The following is a 19461-nucleotide window of genomic DNA, read 5'->3' on the forward strand; positions in this document are numbered from 1 at the left end:
TGAGATCTGAGGATTAGGGAAATGACCAGGATGGAGGCTATGACATTACTAACTCTTACTACTGACCCATACAACCTGGCGGCCTCGGGTTAGGGGCTTCCCTGAATTCAGTTCTTAGTCTTCTCTTCCTCCTCAGAGAAGACTTCACTGCTCAGACATCACTGCCTGAGACACAGTGGCAATTTATATTAAATCAAAGTCACACATTCAGTCCCTGTTCCTAGCGGCTAGTGCAGCCATCCAACATCTCTACTACAGGAAGTTTCCTGGCAGGTCGCTCATATTCACACAAGATCACATTTCCCATAGGGAAGATCAGAGTCCAGATGAAAGTCGATACGACCTAGGGACTAATCGGGGCTGCTGAGTTAATATGACAACCAGGAGTTCCAGGCTTTTCACCGGGCTACTGATGTCCAAGGCCATCTCAGGATTTTTTTTTTTCTTAAACGTTTAGTCTAAGGGGCTGGAGAGATGTCTCCCCTCTGCTTGGATGCATATGCACCGTTCGGGCTTATAGCGGCTGGAAATGAATACAGCTTCATCATTTTGAATGGACAGAGTCAAGACAATGCAGACAAGAGCTTAGGTTCTGGGTGGCTGCTTCCTTTGCCGACTGTAGCATCCATTCGCACCTCCTCCGGTCATTCATTCCACAAACACACACTGAACACCAGCCTGCGTTGGGTTTCCAAAAACCCTATCTTTTGCCTTTTGGGGTTGCTAGAAGAGGCTTGAGGATCCTTAAGGAAAAGTCGGAGCTGTTCGTTATCTGTAACTAAAAGGAGCCCCTGAGATCCACTCTGTGCCAAGAAGAGCCATCTAAAGGGGATGGTGCCTATCAGATGGCCGCAGGCAGGGCTCTTCAGCTGGCAGGAACAGGTCCCGGGCCGGAGAGGGGCGGACCGGGGCGGGGCGCGCTCCGGGTACCAGAAGTGGCCGCCAGAGGGCAGCCAGGGAGCGCGCCCGGCCGGGGCGAAGCCCCAGGTAAGTGTAGCTAAAGTGGGGCCACCCCCCTTTCCGGGGCCCAGACCCCCGGTGTGTGTGTTTGGTTCTAAGATGGGGGCCAGAACGCGTGCACGCGATGGCCCCGGAGCTAGAGCTCTGATCCTGTAGATGTCGGAACCTGGGGTGACCATTCCTGAGCACCGCTTGGGCGCGGGCAGGGCCTGGCGCCCAGCTGCCCTCCTGGGTTTGCCCGCCCCCTCCCCTCTCCCTCCTCCCCCCCCCCCCCCATTGCCGGAGACTCTGGGCTGCACGAGATCTGTCCCGGGACAGCGCTGCCGTCCGCTCCGCCGACGCGCTCTTATTCCGGGATTTAGCCCACAGCCCGGAGCGGAGGGTGTACTTCGCGCGGCCCCGGGTGTGGCCCCGGCGCCGGGCGCGGGCGGCCGGTGGGGGAGGGGCGGGGAGGGGCGGACGGCAGGCGGCGCTGGGGCGAGCGCGCCCGCGAGTGAGTCAACAAGTGCGGAGCCCAGCGAGCGCGCGCGGGCGGTGGGTGGGGCCTGCAGGTGTTGGCGGGCGTCGCAGTCCCTCAGTGCCCCGCCGGGGTAGGGTGGGCGGGATCCAATGTTTTCGGTGACCGGCGTTTGTGTGGGGTGCCCTTGGCCCGGGACGCTCGGCTCAAACGGGCTGGCTGGCGTTCATGAGTGGGAATCCGAAAGCACGTGGAGCCCTTAGGTGTGCAGATGCAGGGTGGAGGGTGTCCTCCATGCCAGCCGGTTCTGCCCCTGGAAGCCCCCTCCCCGCGGTCAGACAAGTTTGGGGAAGTGTTTCAATCCACTCGGGGCGCCTCCAGGAGCTCAGGGTGGCGACCCTTCCCGCTCCCAGGGGCTTCAGGTCATCCGCGAACCCCGAGATGGAGCAGGGCAGAGCGACCCGATTTTCCACCCGTGTGTCTGATACACCTTAGCGCCCCCCCCCCCCCCGGGAAAAGTGGGATGCTGAAAGTGGAAACCGGATCTCGGTGAGATTTGAGCCAGTGGGATCTAGGTGAAAAGTCGCTGTCAGTCGCTTTGTGCCGCCGGGAAGCTTTGATCCTCGCGGCAGCAGAGGGGAGGGGAGGGAAAGGGGCACCCCTGAGGCCCCAGTGCAAGCGAACGAACGCCTCTTAGAGAAGCCAGCCCCTATAGTTCAGGCTCTGTCTGTCCCCCTCTTGGAGAGATTGCGCCTCCCATCGCTGCCTTTGACAGCCCCTTGGTTCCCAACTGAAAAAAGTAGCACTGTGAGGTGAGCTGTAAGCTTTGCTGTCGCCTTCGCCTTCGCATTTTCTTTCCACGAGTGCTCTGCACCTGCTGCTGTCCTCCTTCCTAACTCTGCAGCCCAGACTGTTCCGGGGGTTGCAAGGGTGGTGGTGGTGCTGGTGTCTGTTTAGCAGCCTTCCCTACTGGTGGTCTTATTTCTGGGTGGGCCTCCCTTCCTTTTGTTCTTTCCCAGTTGTTTCTTTCTCAGCCCTCTTTTCTTGCTTCTGCTTCCCAGGCCCAGCTCATGGCTTCCGGGTCATACTACTACATGCCCAGTTCTGTCCAGACTTTCTTTGGGGTGCCCCACTCTCACTCGAAGAGAGGCTGAGTCTGGACGGGTGTCTCAGACAGGAACCCTTCTCATTCTGTCAGATTACATTGCCTCTGAGTGCTCCGCCCTGGGACCGGCTGGCCCTGACCTGGAATGATGTGGGCTAGAATACAGACTTCAGCTGTCAGCCCGCGCACGGCAAACAATCTTGACATGTCACCCCTAGAAGGAGCGGCTCTTGACTAAATAACTGACCCCTAAGAAATCCTTAGGGTCTCTGGTTTTCCTCAGGCCTTTTGGGGTCAGCTCCTATACTGGGTTCCTGGCCTTTCAGTTCTGGGCTATGTTCACACTGGTTTCTAATCCTGGATCTTTTCTCTTGTCTCTCACGGTCGGTCAGTCACCCTGTCCCTCCCTAGACAACTTGGCTCAGGTCCCACTGACCCAGGACCCCTTTCCTAACTCTGCATCCACAGCTGTCATACAGCCTCTCTGTTTTTTCTTGGGATCCTTAGCACTGCACAGACTGTAGGTGTTCAGTGAAGTGCCCCCAAGTTTCTGAGAACTTTCCATCCCATGGCATGAGTCCTGCTCAAACTAGATCTCCCTCAGAGAGCAGAGCTGCTGATTCTTCCAGATGTTTGGCCTTCTGCTCCTCTAGGCTCACGAGTGGTTTGCCTACTTGGTGTTCTATGCTGTTTAAATCCTGAGTGCTCTCTGCTTTTGGCTTCTTAACCAAGAGTGGACATTCTGGGTCCTGAATTGAGCGCTGTACCAAGGGGTCCAGGCCTTCCCTGGTCTTTGTGTTCTTGAGGCACTCAGAGAGGTGGCTCTAAGGATTATTGGCTCCATTCTGCCCATCAGGAAGCACGCTCAGAGGGGGCCAGGGACCTGACTGACTTACACAGCTTGTGTGCAGGTGGGCAGAGCTGAGGTGGAATTCAGTCCTGCGGGCTCCAAGCTGCCTTTAGATACAAGGATTTGTTGTTTGCCCTGAAGGCGTAGGTGTTCCACATCTCCAGTGTCCCCTCAGTATTTGGCCCTGGTGTGCAGGACATACTGGTGGCTTGGGACTCTTCTGGACTCTAGGAAAGGACTTGATAACAGACATATAGGTAATGGGATCCTTGACTCCAGAGGTTGTGACATCAATCAGGGAAGTCTTGGAAACAAGCTGTTTCTGATCTGGCTTTAGAGCTGTGGAGTAAAGAGCTCTGTGGGGTAGGGGGTGGGGGCCCTTAGGTCTGCCCTTCCAGAGTTCTCTAGGTGCCCATCCCCTAGGGACACTTTCAGTCTCTCTTTTGAACTTTCAAATAAGTTTCTTTAGGAGGCCCCTTTCCCTTCTCTTGCAGGTCACTATCGTATTAAAATGAGCTCCTGCTGTGAAATCCTGTTACCATAGTAACCAGTAGTGTGCGGCCTGTCTCCTGCTCCCAGGTCTCTGCACTGTGTGCTTGGAGGGTCTTTTTCTGTCTTTGCTGCCTGACGAAATTAAATATTCCGCATTGCTCTTCTTTTGTGTAGATATTAAATTCTTTTGTTTCTTCAAACCAGTGACTTCTGGGTACTGTTTGTGTCCCAGCAGGTTGAAGCCAGGCAGCTGGCACGCCGTTAGTCATGACCCCAGGGTGATGACCCTGGTTTAGGTCACGTTTATGAGTGACACTCAGGGCTCCATGGGAAAAGCTCTGCTGTCTTGGATGCTTGTCAGGAAAGAGGCACAGCAAGCCCTCGGGGTGGGCAAGGCAGCTCTCTTCGGCTGCCGTCTACAGGCCTTGTTCATGGACACGCCCAGGGCACCTCAGATTGTGAGGGAGACGGGGATGCTTTAGGCAGTAATCACAGTCCATTAACATGGGCCAGATGTGGGAGTGGAGAAGCGGCCCAGTGGTTAAGAGCACTGGATACTCTCTCTTCCAGAGGACCCTGGTTCAATTTCTAGCACTCACAGGGCAGCTCACAACTGTCTGTAAATCCAGTTCCAGGTTTGATACACACATACACAAACACACACACAGGCAAAACATCAGTGCATATAAAAATAAATAAGTCGCCAGGCGGTGGTGGCACATGCCTGTAATCTCAGCACTCTGGGAGGCAGAGGCAGGCAGATTTCTGAGTTCGTGGCCAGCCACGAACAGAGTGAGTTCCAGGACAGCCAGGGCTACACAGAGAAACCCTGTCTCAAAAAAAACAAATCCAAAAAACCAAAAATAAATAAACAAATAAGTCATAAAAAACCTTTAAACAACCAAAAAAAAAAAAAAGAAAGAAAAAGAAAGGGAAGGAAATATGGGGGTTGGAGAGATGGCTCAGTGGTTAAGAATACTTACTGCTCCTCCAGAGGTCCAGCACTTGGGAGGCAGAGGCAGGTGGATTTCTGAGTTCAAGGCCAGCCTGGTCTACAGAGTGAGTTCCAGGACAGCCAAGGCTACACAGAGAAACCCTGTCTCGAAAAACCTAAAAATCAAAACAAAACAAAACAAACAAACAAACAAAAAAACCAAAAAACTGGAATGTGAACAGGGAGGCTGACCAGACCAGCTTCTCTAAGATTCCAGGTGTAGAGCAGTGGTTTTCCAGCACTGTACCAGTGCCTCTTTGTGGGCAAGAGAAAGCCATGTTCCCGAGAGGGTTCAGGCTGGCATTGGTAAATAACCAATTAAACCAGCAAGGATTCAGAGCCTTTAGACACTGGGGCAAGTGTAGACACTACAACACCATTGCAGGCCAGAATGAGCAGTTAACAGCCACATGAGTCACACAAGCAGAAATCAGAGCAACAAGCTAGTGTAGTGCTACCCCCGAGGCAGGAGGATAGCTGCAAGGCCTGCTATGTAGCCCAGGCTGACCCTGAACTCAGGTTCAACCAATCCTCCTGCCTTGGCCTCACTAGCCTTTTTTTTTTTTTCTTTTAATTTGATTGGTCACGTGTTGTGTTTATACTGTCAGAATTTATTAATCCCCCACCCCTTACTGAGGACAGAACTCGGAGTCTTCTGCATGGAACCAAAGACTCAACAACCGAGCTATGCCCTAAGCTCAGAATCCACTTGTGTGTCCTTTCAGGTATATAGTATACGTCAATAAAATACACTAAAACAGAGAAAGGGCCGCAGTGAGCGGAACCCTGGGCTGTGAGCACAATTCTTACAGAAGAGCCACGCATTTCACCTCACTTCACTACAACCTTGGCTTTTGGTGACACGTGGGAGGTGACATGAGAGTGGGAGGTGTCATGAGAGTGGACTTCCATGTTCTAGAAGGAGTTGGCTTGGGGATGGGGTGCCGGGAGAGCCAGGGTTAGCTCTGCTTGCACCCTCTGCACAGCACTGCCTCTGTCTATTAGGGGAGCTCACTTACCTAGTAAGTGGCTACTTGGCCCATGCCAATTAGAAGGTGGCTACGTGGCATGGACACTGCCCTCATCCTCCTCCCATGATGGGCCAGGGGTGAACGGGTGAGGGTATCCACACCGGCTGAGGGTATCCACACCGGCTGGTTGCCAGGGGTTGGGTCTTCCTGGAGGAACTTCAGGATCTGGGTCTGGATGTTCTAGGAACCCTGGCCCAGACCTCAGACCTCAGAGCGAGCTGTTGGCAAAAGAGCATTGCAAGGCCTGCAGCCGACTGCAGAGCCCAGCTGTGCTTCAAGAGCGCCCCTCTGTTCACACTGCATTTCCACGATGCTAAAAATACCCGAGTGCCTTATGTAAGACTGCAGGTACCGTGTGGACACCTTACGTAAAAGCACTCCCTAGACCCTGGGCAGTCAGTCACATGTCCGCATGACCGTTGTGGCACAGTTAGGAAGCTGCTGGTGTTTGCCTGCCAAGGAAGAGAGCTGTAATTGGTGCCCTGTCATGTCAATAGCGGTTTTGCCTCCTTCACCTGTTGGTGTGGTTTCAGTCTTTGGGCGTGGCCCATCTGAGCAGTGGAGTTGATGCTAGGCTTTGTGAGATTTGCTCTTCTGCTGGCCCCAAGTCACTGACCATGGATTCTCTGCCTCACCAAGATGCAGCATCTCGGAGTTAAAGAGCCTCCTGCATTCTTCAGGAGTCCCCTCCATTATGACAAGGTGACCATTGATTTGGCTTGAGTGCTCACGGTGATGGGGACAGCCCATCTCACTGGTGGGCTGCGATTTAATGGGAAAGATAAACAATGACAACAAAGATATATAGTGCAGGCTGAAACCATGGAGACATTTCACAGGGCCTGGGCTGTACATTCATGGGTTCCAAGGCTTAGAAAGGATGATCACTGTGGATGCTGTGTGTGTGTGTGTGTGTGTGTGTGTGTGTGTGTGTGTGTATGTGTGTGTGGTTATAAATCAAACCCAGTACCTTGGGCATGCTAGGCAAGTACTCTTTTATTGTTAGTCTCTGAGGAACATGTATTATAAAGTTCATCCATTTTAAGAGCACGTCTTAGTTAGGGTTTCTATTGCTGTGAAGAGACACCTTGACATGGCAGCGCTTATGAAGAAAAGCATTTCATTGGAGCTGGCTCACCGTTCCGAGGTTTAGTTCATTATCGTCATGGCGGGGATCGTGGCAGCATGTAAGCAGACATGGTGCTGCAGAGGTGGCTGAGAGTTCCACATCCAGATCTGCAGGCGGCAGGAAGAGTAAGCCAGTAAGCCTGGCTTGAGTTTCTGAAATCTCAGATTCCACTCCTAGTGACCTGCTTCCTCCAACAAAGCCATGTCTCCCAATAGTGCCACTCCCTGTGGCCCTTTAGGGGCCATTTTCATTCAAACCACAGCAGAGCATAATCTATTTTAGTTTTTTCTCTTTTTCTAGTGCTAGGGATTACCTATAGGCTTCACATGCTAGGCAAGCCCTGTACCATGGAGCTGTAATCCAGCCCTGGAGTTCGTTGTTTTTGTTTTGGAGACAGGGTCTTACTGTGTGTATCCTGGATGGCCCAGCCTTGCCTGCCCCACAGAGCAAGATCTCACTGGTTCAGGATTCTTTCTGGAAGTTCAGCCTTTCCATTCTGTTTTGAGTTCCTTTCCAGTCTTATCTGAATTTATTTTGGTTTAGAATGGGAGGTAAGATGCTTCCTTGGTTTTATTAGTGGCCTAACTTTTGGTAGTGGTTTTCTGTACTGATTCCCCCAGTTGCTTCAGCGAAACGACTACAAGGCAACTTAAGGAAGGAGGGGCTTGTCTTACAGTTTGAGTTTATTGGCAGGGAGAGAGAGGCTGGAGGAGCAGGAAGCAGCTGGTCATGGACTTTTGCAAGCAGGAAACGGGGTGACTGCTGGTATGCAGCTAGCTTTCTCTTATGCAGTCCAGGACCAGAGCCTGGGGAATGGTACTGCCCATGGTTAAGAAGGATCCTTTGCCTCTGTTAACCCGGTCAAGATAATCTTTCACAGATGTGCCCAGAGGCTTGTCTCCATTGTGATTCTAGAGCCTGTTAAGGTAGCAGAACTGTATAGCCACACTGTTAAAGGTTCAAGTAAGGCCTGGAGATAGCTCAGAGGTTAAGGGCACTGACTGCTCTTCCAAAGGTCATGAGTTCAATTCCTAGCAACCACATGGTGGCTCACAACCATCTGTAACAGGAGCTGATATTCTCTTTTGGAGTGTCTGAAGAGAGCAATGGTAGTGTACTCATATACATAACATTTTTTTAAAAATCAGTTATAAAAGGCAGATGTGAGAGCGTCCTCCCTCCTGTTTCCCTCAGTCCTCAGGAGCAGTAACCAGGGTTACTGGATTTGATGGGCGCTTTCTTCCTCCTGACTGATGTCAAATGTCAGCTTTACTACAGTACATAAACATGCAAGTTTGCAGGTTTTCTGGTTTTTTTGTTTTTCCCGAATCTGTTGTTTTTCCTCCTCTGTCACCTTATCTTTTGTTGTTTTTGCTTTGAGACAGGGCCTCACTATGTAGCCCAGGATGACCTGGAATCCACTATGTAGCAGAGGATGGCTCTCAGCTCTTTATCCCCCTGGGTCCTCCTTCTGGTCTGAGATCACGCACCACCGTCTCGAGACTCTGTGTCAATGTTTGGACTGCAAGCCCTTCTCCTAATTTCCTTGGCTGTGCTTGCCTATGTATTCATTATTCTTTATGAAGTCTGTGATCATTTAATTTCGTTTTCTACACGTATCATTAACATTCCATTTGGGACTGCATTTATGCAATAATAAATAGATGGAGTTTTCCAGCCCAGGGATACAGACTTCCTTGTAGCCCAGTTTTCATTTCTGTTGTCTTCTGTCAGAGCGCCCAGTTAAGTTTCACGGTTGCCTTTTAAAGGGTGTGGTGCACATTTCCTCTTAGGTGTTTTATGTTTTGAAGACAATTTTAAAAGTATGTATTGATTTAGTGTGTGACTGTGGAAGTGATTCTCTCCTTCTGTCATGTGTGTCCCAGGGATCCAATTTGGGCTGGGTGGCTCATTGAGCCATCCTGCCAGCCTCATGTTTGTAGGGTTTTTTTTTTTAAGAATTATTTATTTTATGTATGAGTCCACTGTAGCTGTCTTCATGCATACCAGAAGATGTTAGATCTCATTACAGATGGTCATGAGCCACCATGTGGTTGCCGGGATTTGAACTCAGGACCTTTGGAAGTGCAGTCAGTGCCCTTAACTGCTGAGCCATCTCTCCTGCTCTGTTTTGTTGCTCCTAGGAATATAGTGCTCTTTTTTGTTTGTTTGTTTTGTTTTGTTTTTCTGAGACAGGGTTTCTCTGTGTCACCCTGGCTGTCCAGGAACTCACTTTGTAGACCAGACTGGCCTTGAACTCAGAACTCCACCGGCCTCTGCCTCCCAAGTGCTGGGATAAAAGGCGTGCACCACCACCGCCCAGCGAATATAGTGCTTTTTTTCAGCTAGCCCTCCTTCCTTCTATTTCTTCCTTCTTCTTGCTCTCTCTCCCCCCTCTCTCCCTCCCCTTCTCTCCCTTCCCCCTCTCTCCCTTCTCCCTCCACCTTTTCCTCTCTTCCTCCCTCCCTCCCTCCTCCCCTTGGTATCCCCCCACCCAGGAAAGTGGCCATCAAGTCACTGCAGACTAGGTGCATCCTCTCCCACTGAGGCGAGACAAGGCAGCCCACTTAGAGGGATGGGATCCACAGTTAGGCAGCAGATTCAGGGGTAGCCCTCACTCCAGTTGTTGGGGGCCCCACATGAAGACCAAGCTGCACATCTGCTACATATGTGTGAGAGGGGGTTGCTGGGTCCAGCCTATGCTCACTCTTTGGTAGGTGGTTTAGTTTCTGGGAACCCCCAAGGGTCCAGGTTAGTTGACTCTGTTGGTCTTCCTGTGGAGTTCCTATCCCCTCTGGGTCCCTCAATCCTTCCCCCAACTCTTCCACAAGACTCCCCAAGCGCCATCTAAAGTTTGACTGTGGGTCTCTGCATCTGTTTCCATCAACTGCTGGGTGGAGCTTCTCAGAGGACAGTTAGGCTAACTAGGATGCTCTCTGTAAGTATAACAGTATCATTAATAGTATCAAGGGCTGGTTTCTGTCCATGGGATGGATCTCAGTCATTGGCCATTTCCTCTGTCTCTTCTTTGTCTTTTTCCATGAACATCTTGTGGGCAGGATTTTAGGTCGAGGGCTTCATGGGTGTGTCGCTGTTCTTATCCTCCTGCTGAGTGTCCTGTCTGCCAAAGGATACAGAGCCACTTCAGGGTCCATATTCCCCACTGCTAGGAGTCTCAGCTAGAGTCACCCCCATAGACTCTCTGCTCTCCCCATTCTAGGTCTTTGGCACATCTTAGCCATGCCTCCCCACACACACACTTGCCCACCACTGATTTTTGTTCCCTCTTTCCTATTCTCCCTACATCTGATGCCCCTGCTCCGTTCCCATCCCCACCCCCACCCCAGTTCCCTCCCACCCTCCACCTCCGATGTCTGTTTTATTTCCCCTTCTGAGAAAGATTTGAGCAGCCTCCCTTTGACCCTCCTTGTTATTTGGCTTCTTTGGGTCTGTGGATTGTAGCATGGTTTTCCTATGCTTTATGGATAATATCCACTTATGAGTACATACCATGTAGGCATGTCTTTTTGGGTCTAGGTTACCTCATATAGGATGATATTTTCTAGTTCCATCCATTTGCCTACAAAATTCATGATGTCCTTGTTTTCAATAGCTGAGTGGTATTCCATTTACACTGATTTTTTACCTCTCCTTAAACAGATCTAGCCACCCTGTCCCAAGGGGCATGCTGACCCGAATAATATATATAATCATTAACTGCTCTTTACAGCGTAACTACATAGGTTTATAGCTTTAATGTAGTTTGGTTTTGCATGCGTTTGAGCTTTAGTAAGTAGAGTCGGATGTATTCCACTTACTTAACACCATGTTGGTGTGTGTACGCACTTGTGTGTGTATGTGTGTGTGGGTGTTCTATTCTTGCCTGTGGCAGTAGTTTCTTTTTTATGACTATAAGTAAAATACCCACCTTGTTTGTCCCTTCTGTTTGCAGATGGACACTGGGTATTTTGCATCTTCCTAGGCTGGGGCCAGCACCTTTCCAGGTGCAAGTTTCCCTGTGCTGTTGTCCCCAAGAGTGGAAAGAACAGTCTGAAGTTCTGTGTGTTCCTTCCAGGGTGCCCGCTGTCCCCTCTCACGTCATCCACACTTTGAGTTTATGCCTCCTGGCTGGAGTGCAAGGCTCTCGTTGTGGGTTATGCTGGCAGTGTGTTGGTTTTCACAAGGGGGCAGTGCTTATGGGTTGTGTTTCCTCATTTACTCTCCTGTGCTTTCCTTTACCCCGTCCTGACCCCCTTTAGAGTCTCACTGATTCACAGCAGACCTTCGCGCATTCCCGCGGTGGCACTAATCTAACACCTACTTCTGTGTTGTGAATTCTTCTCTGGGATGTGGCTTTTCACTATCTTAATAGCATCTTTTGAAGAATAAAATAGTTGGATTCTTCAGTGAACCTGCACCAGTTAAAACCCAGTGTTTGTTTCTGGTCCTGTTCTTCTGAGGTCCAGACTGCTTCTTTCATATTACACCACACATATAATAAAGTACACAGACCTGATGTGTTCCATCTGGTGAGCTCAGATAGAGGGGCCTTTCAATTCATTTGTTTATTTCTGAGATGAAGTTTCACTTGGTAGCTTAGTTGGCCTTGAACTCATGATCCTCCCTAATGCTGGAATTACAAGTGCATGCCCTTCCTTATGCCTGACTTCTTTTACACGATTTGCCCCTAATAGGAATGGGATTGCTAGTTCCTAGGCTAGGTGCGGGTAGTGTGTGTGTGTGTGTGTGTGCGCGCGCGAACATGTACAGGAACATGTACAGATGCCAGAAGTTGATGACAGGCACCTTCCTTTTTCAACTGCCATGTTAGTGTTGAGGCAGAGTCTCGCTGAACTTGGAACTTAGTGTTTGAGCTAGGCTGGCTGGCCAGCAAGCGGGTGGATTTGCCTGTCTTTGGTCCTAACCCTGCTCTAGGATCGCAGGGGATTGCTGGGAGTTGAACTCAGGTCCTCATTGTGGCACAGCAAGCCCTTTGCCTCACTGAGCCGTCTTCCAGACCACTTGCTTTAGTAGATGAAGCCTAGCATCCAGACAGAAAGCTGCAACATCAGCAGTGTACTGAGGATCTCATTTTACAAAGAGAGTGCACCTGTAAGACCACCTCCCAGGTTGTAGAGGAACCCAGGCTCACCCTATAGTGCATCCCAGGGCTGTCCCTGAGCTGAGCCCCACGCTGGTAATGCTGGCATGGAAGAGATGCTAGAGCTACGTATTCCTGTGGTGGCAGCTGGTGAGCTCAGGACCCAGTTCATTGCAGTCTCCAGGGTGCCTGTCCTAACATCAGAATTTTCTGTCTTTCCATAGATAGCTGAGTTACAGCATCTTTCTTTAGGAAGTTTGTTTCAGTATAAGTCAATCAGATTTGATTTCTGTGGCTCACAACACAGTGTGCCCAATTGGTGACTAGAACCAAAGACAGTGGAGGGTGCCTTTCATATTACTAAGCCCAACTATAAATCAGTTGCCTAATGGTTAATACCAAACCCAAGGTTTTTATATGATCCTTTCAAGGTCTCTCTGTGTGTTGGTTTTGTTTGTTTGTTTTGTGTTTTGATGCTAGGGAGTGAACCTGGGCCTTCTACACGCCAGGTGACTACACTACCACTGACCTGTATCCAGAGACCAGTGACCACTCTATTTAGACAGTTGTATTCTTGGGCTGATTAGCTAAACCCTCAAGGAAGCAGTCACATATTAGTTAACTGGAAGGACCAGAGAGATTATTCTGTGGTTAGGGCAGATGTTACTGTTGCAGAGGACATGGGTTCAATCCAGGCCATCTGACACCCTCTTCTGACCTCTACAGATATTATATACACATGTGGTGCATATACACACAGAGGCAAAAACACTAATGCACATAAAATAAAATAAATAAGATGAAAAGAGTTTTTTTCAGCTAGTTTTGGCAGCTAGTTTTGAATGGTGATACATACCTTTAATCTAGAACTAGAGAGGCAAGGCAGGTGGACAGCCTTGACCACACAACAGTTTTCAGCCAGTCAGGGCTACATAGAGAGACCCTGATCCAGCTCCCAGGCCACCTGTAACTCCAATTCCAGAGATCTGACATCTCTTCTCTTCTCTCCTCCAACACCTGAACACATATACACATGACAGACACTCACATGGGCACTCAAATAAAATGAAATCTTTTTTTTTAAAAAGATTTATTTGTTTAATGTATATGTGTACACTGTAGCTGTCTTCAGACACACCAGAAGAGGGCATCGGATCCCATTACAGATGGTTGTGAGCCACCATGTGGTTGCTGGGAATTGAACTCAGGACCTTTGGAAGAGCAGTCAGTGCTCTTAACCTCTAAGCCATATCTCCAGCCCATAAACTGAAATCTTTAAAAAAAGAAAGTTAACTGGAAAAGTTTTATAACCAGCCAGGAATGAACGGGTGGATATGCGTGTGTAGTGTGTACAAGCGCCTGGGTCTGATCCTGGTCTTTCTCCAGGGTTTCCAAAAGTTAGTGGCAAACTGCTTTAAACATCTGTTCTTGGTGGATTTTTTTTTTGTTGTGTTTTTTTTTCCTTAGTTTAAATTCAGTTCCGAGTTTTAAAACAATTTTCTCTCAGTCCCCTGTGGCAAGCTAATGAAGAACACTGGCTTAATTTAGGAGAAATGTAGGAGTGAATGTCATTTCTCACAGTTCATTTTTGGAGTCTAGATTCACCCCCTTTCTCTCCTTAATGGACAGCATATCAGAGGAGGGGGTGTTGGGGTCAGGGGTCAGAGCCTGCGTTCCAGCGAAAGCAGTTCTACTGGGGACTGTGTGCTCTAGAAGGTTCCTGTCTAAATCACTGTGCTCTGAGCAGTGCCTTCTAAAAGTGAAAAAGGAAAGATGAATTCTCTTCTGGTTACTTTATTTCTTCCTCTTCTTTTTAATGTCATCAAATCACAGGGGTTAGTGACAGGCAACGACCCAATTTCAGCTGGTTTCTGACTTGTCACAGTGCTTGTCCTGGTTAATGTCAAGGTCCGGAAGAGTGTTTGGTCAAGAGCAAGGGACTGTGGGTGGGACTGGCAAAGGAAAGGTCAGAGATGAATATGAAATCATCCCGAGACCCGGTGGTAAGCCACCAGGGCTGTGTCACAGCTCACAGAGCTGGCCTGCTGTCCCATGGTCTGCTCCCTGGATCCTCTGTTCGCTCTTCCAGAGTGTTCCCTGAGCCTTAGGTGGGGGAGTGTCGTAGCTGTATCCACTGGAACTGAGACCCACAACTCTGAATTTTGATTGGTTGTGGTTTTCTACAATGGTCTTTGTCTGTTGCAAAAATAAGTTTCCTTGATAAGGAGTGAAGACTTCACTTACCTGTGAACGTAAGGACTAGTGTTTAGACTGTAGTTAGGTTTGGTGAAGTAGTGGTTGTAGGTTCTTCTCCAGGGTTCATGACATTACTAGCCCTCTGAGGCTGAGCTAGGTTTCCAGTACTAGGCATGATTGAGCCTGTTGTTAAGCAGGTCTCTCTCTGTCTCTCTGTCTCTCTGTCTATCTGTCTATCTGTCTATCTGTCTGTATGTCTCTGTCTCTGTCTCCCTCTCTCTAAAAGACTTATTTATTTTATATATCTGAGTATGCTGTCATTGTCTACAGACACACCAGAAGAGGCATCAGATCCCATTACAGATGGTTGTGAGCCACCATGTGGTTGCTGGGAATTGAACTCAGGACCTCTGGAAGAGCAGCCAGTGCTCTTAACTGCTGAGCCATCTCTCCAGCCTGTTGAGCAGACCTTAAGTTCAATTATAGAGCTGTTTCTTGCCATCAAGGTACGTGAACCACTCCTGCACACTTAGAGCAATCACGGGTCGCTGCGACTCCTATGAGTCAAGCTGGGTAGCACTGCTGCTTGCCTCCCTGCTTCGGAAGCTTGCGTGGCACCTACCTGTACCATGAAGCTAGTTTTCAGGTCCATTTCAGCTCAGGAACCTCTGAAGCTCTGTGTCTGAAGTTGCATGGTATCTGCAATAATAGGGACTTAGCTTCCACTTCTGAGGGATAACCAAGGGCAATAGCAATAGAATCATACTATCAACCATTTATCTTTTAAAAATCCTATAATACATCTAATTCTGTGTATTAAATATACATAAATAATTCAAATGAAATTTTCTCATCTGGGCTGACAATGTTCCTTCCAAGAACCAAAGACCACCTAACAAAGCCTCCAATACCCAACATAGGAAGAAGCTCCCTTTTGAGTTGTTGGTTCGGTTGTCCACGATACTTCCTGAACATCTTAATTTTGAAATGGGGTCTCTCATTGAACCTGGAGCTTGTTGATTTTGCTAGACTTGTTGGCCAACAGCTCCCAGCTATCCCCCTGTCTCTGATTCGCCAGCACTGGGATTATAGTTGGGCTCCACAACTCTCTGCTTTTCTTTCATGGGTGCTTGGGATCCAAATTCAGGTTATCACGCTTGCTTGGCAAGCTTTGCTGGGTGGAGTGTCTCCCTGTCTCCTGGGGCATCTTTTATAGGATCATTAATCACAATGATGAGGGTCTCACCCTCATGGTCTGATCACTTCCCAACATCACCATAGGGGTTCAGATTTCAATGTTTATCCAATCCTAGCTGTGCCTTAGGTACCACTGAATAGGTTTCTGCGGTGAACATCTTGCTTGGCTAGAGCTGTTGCTGGTTGTGGACATAGTGGGTACTTCAAAGTTCCTTCTGTAGGCTGGGTGCCATATGGGGACCCCATGTGGAAGACAGCTTTGGACCGAGTGGTTTATGGTGGCAGTTTGCTGACAGGGAATGTAAGGCATCTTGTTTTAACTGTTCCAGTGTTTTATGATAACTGAGTTCCCTTTTGTTTTGTGGAGACAGGATTTTGCTGTGAGCTACGCTGGCCTGAAATTTATGGTCTTGCTCAACCTCCCTAGTGCTGGTGCTAGAGGTATCTGCCACCATGCTTGGCTATTACTGTGGTTTCTAAGTTGCTGGCAAGGAGATGTCCCTATAGAAACATTCTTGTGTTCTCTAAGGACCAGAGGACAGGAGTGCCCCATGGGCTGGGCTGGCCTTAGACTTCCCTGACTTCATCCTCAGGTTCTGGTGTCAAGTGGAAGTGAGTTGCCATTGGTAGAATAATCTGGAACTACTAATAATTTAGCAAATTGGAATAGTTGGCTATTCAAAGGCTCCATAGGAAATTGCAGCTGCCATTGTGGACTTGAAAGTTCTCATCCAGCCCACTCGGAGAGGTCAGGGTGGAAAAAAATAGGCCAGCGGCAGCTAGGATGCAACCGTGTGCTGACCCTGCAACTTGAGGACCTGATGTCCAGAGCCTAGGCCAGTGTGATACAGCTCAGAGCACAGTCAGAGGCTTGCACAGTCATGGCCTTTAAGAAGGATCACTGTGTGATATTCTCAGGTGTGAGCTCTACTAACATATGTGGAACAGGGACCCATGGGGTGCTGGCCATGGCCTGGGGGACAGACAGCACATGGAAGTAAGTCAGAAGAGTGTACACACCAGGAGTGTGTACACACTCAGCTGGGAATGGAACCCACTTAGGGTGTACAAGTCAAGAAGAGACTTGTAAGTTGCAACTCCTTGTAAAACATGGCAGGTGGGAATCCCTGCGGCTGTTTGCAGGGGGCCACCAGAAGGTAATGGGGTGCTAAGGCCATCTATATAGGCAAGGCCAGTAATGGCCATCTCAAAACAGATCTCTAGGAGTGAAGAGAATTAAGGGAAGGGCTGGACCAGAGGGGCATGGTCCTCTGGTCTGAGGGTGTTGGCCAGCGGGAGCACAGCTAAGTGGCTCACAGGAGGAGGGCTCTGGCCGGAGATTTCATCCTGATTCTATTGCTTCCATCTTCAGGGGCCCTCTGTGATGGTTTCCTCCAATTTCCTCAGCTGTAAACTGGCTACCTATGGTATAGCATAGCCATCATGAGAAGTCATGGATAACACAGAAGTGTTTTCTGGCCATGGGGATGGCTGGTGTTAGTATTAGGGTATCCCCAGTTTGCCCCTAGGGTGTCCTTTTGCACACGGCCTCGCTGTGTGTGTGGGGTTCACACTCAGTACCACCACTGTCTGATTGTAAGTGGCCTTTCATGACCTTAGTGCTCACCTGGTTTCTGGGGCAGCTGAGAGCACTGAGTTTGGCTTAATCATGGTGTTTCTGGAGACATCTCTTTGGCTTGGTCCCCGTTTTCTTTGATCCTTGTTGATTTATTTTTTAATAGTATTTAGCCCCTGAATTACTTCCAGCCCTCCTCGAAATAGGCAGTTATAAATTTGTACCACATAAATGCATTCACCACCACATATTGACTCAATATACAGAAGTGCATCGCCTGCCTGGATCCTGCCTGGATCCTGTTACTCTCAGGTATAAGTAGAGGCAGTAAAAGCTCTGTCTTGAGTGGATGAGGATGCAGAACATTCCCCAGCCCCATGGCAGGAGAACTGCTGGTAGTGTGTGTGTGTGTGTGTGTGTGTGTGTGTGTGTGTGTTCTGCCGTTCTGAGTTTCAAACCTTCGGCCTTGTGCCAACTTTCACCCACTGAGCTCTGACCCAGCCTCAGTTCAGTAATGCCCCTGTTGTATGCCTGGCACCATGTTAGGTCCTTAGTAGATACACAGCTGCTTCTAGGGATGTATGTTGCAGTAGCGGGGTCATAGAATTCTGGGAAGCTGATCCTATGAGCTCTGCTAAATGTGTGGGAGCACAGAATTTAGGATGTGGGTTTGGGCTTCTGGGATAGCCCTAGGGGCAGTCAGCAGGGGAAGGAGCTGGAAACTCGGGTAGCAGGGGCTAACTGGGGGTGCAGGACTGCCTGGGCAATCAATCTGCAACCCCGTGGGGCCGCATGAGGGACACACAAAAGAGGTGCCCCAGGACATCTTCCTGGCCTGCAGGCTCTCCGACACACGTCTCTCCTACTCATCTCGTGATGCAGCACTGGGCACGACCAACCCTACCTTCTGACTTCGGCACCGTGTTTATTTCTTGGTCTGTGAGTCAAATGAGGTTGCACTGATCTAGGCTGTTTACTGACCACACGGGGCTTGTTTGACTTAGGGTGACGTGGACTGGAGTGTAAGGAGCTAGCTCAGTCTTAAAGTAGGGCAGGCCTTATCCCACCCCAGGCCCATCCTGTTCACGAGCATCCCATTGGCCAAAACCAGTCACGTGGTCAGACCTGCTGTCTGAGGGGGCCGGAAGGACATCTCCCACCAGGAGACCACATCGAAACATGGCTCTGTAGTATTGTTTCAGTCGTTCATTGCAAGTTAAGCATTTATTGGATGTCTCCAGTGTTCCAGGCTCTGCTCTGCCTGGAGAGCTGGTGCCTGTCTTCTGGAGCTTAGATTCGAATGATGGAAATAACGGAGAACACGGTGACGGCTACGGCGACCGGTGACTGCTCGTTACTTAGCTACGTTTGTGATAACCACTACAAAGGAGGATTACAGAGCCCAAGACTACAGGTGTCAATGGGCCTGACCTTGACCAGGGAGGAAGAGATGGCTGAGAGTTCAGATGATGGGTTAAAGTTCCTTAAAAGGGGGCTAGAGATATGGCTCAGAGGACCTGAGTTCAATTCCCAGCACCCACATGGTGGCTCACAACCATCTGTAATGGGATCCAGTGCCCTCTTCTGGTGTGTCTGAAGACAGCTAGAGTGTGCTCATTATAAAATGAAATCTTTAAAGGGAAGAAAAGAAAGCTCCAATTTTTTTGGGGGGGGGTGGGTTTTTTTGTGGTTTTGTTTTTGTTTTTTTAATTTGTTTGTTTTTAAGTTTCTAAATTATTAGGCAGGAAAGGTGGAGCTGAGGCAGGGGGGTTAGAGGTGCAAGGTTAGCCTGGGCTACATAGTGAAACCCTGTGATATAAAAAAGGAAATTAGGCAAGTAACCCTTATTAGGAAGTTTATGCTGGGCTAACAAGACAGCTCAGAGGGTAACGTCATTTGCCACTAAGTCAGATAGCCCGAGGATGCCCCCAGAATGCACCTGGTGGAAGGAAAGAACCAATTTTTGTGTTACCCTCTGAGCTCCACTTTGTACCATGGTGTTCACATGGGTATGCACACAGGTAAATAAGCAAACGTTTTAAAAAACAAAAACACGGGAAAGACTTAACAAGCTTAGTGCTAGCCATGGAGTAAGAAAGCAGTGGCAGCCACCTTGTCAGTGGGGAGACTGTCCGTCATGAGTCTTACTTCCTGAAAGGCTGTCCTTCAGAAGGGGTTGGAGAGGTTGCTCAGTGGTTAGGGGCACCAACCGATCTTCCAGAGAACCCTGGTTCTAGTCCCAGACCCATGTGATGACTCACAACCATGAGTAACTCTGGGTCCAGAGGATCTGACACCTTCTTCTGGCCTCTGCTAGCACTGCATATGGTACACATACATGCGTAGAGGCAAAGCAACCATACGCATAAAATA

The 19461-nt window shown here is 49.3% G+C and overlaps 1 protein-coding gene across 1 annotated transcript in view; it reads left to right on the plus strand.

Annotated features, from left to right (window-relative positions):
* The first annotated feature begins 929 nt into the window (after positions 1-929).
* The window catches only part of Rph3al (rabphilin 3A like (without C2 domains)), a 136849-nt gene continuing 118317 nt past the window's right edge, over positions 930-19461 (plus strand). Inside the window, exon 1 of the mRNA XM_052195381.1 lies at positions 930-987. The gene's annotated coding sequence lies outside the window, so the exon portion shown is untranslated. The remainder of the gene's footprint in view (positions 988-19461) is intronic.

The sequence above is a fragment of the Apodemus sylvaticus genome, chromosome 10, assembly GCF_947179515.1.
Source record: "Apodemus sylvaticus chromosome 10, mApoSyl1.1, whole genome shotgun sequence".
NCBI lineage: Eukaryota > Metazoa > Chordata > Mammalia > Rodentia > Muridae > Apodemus > Apodemus sylvaticus.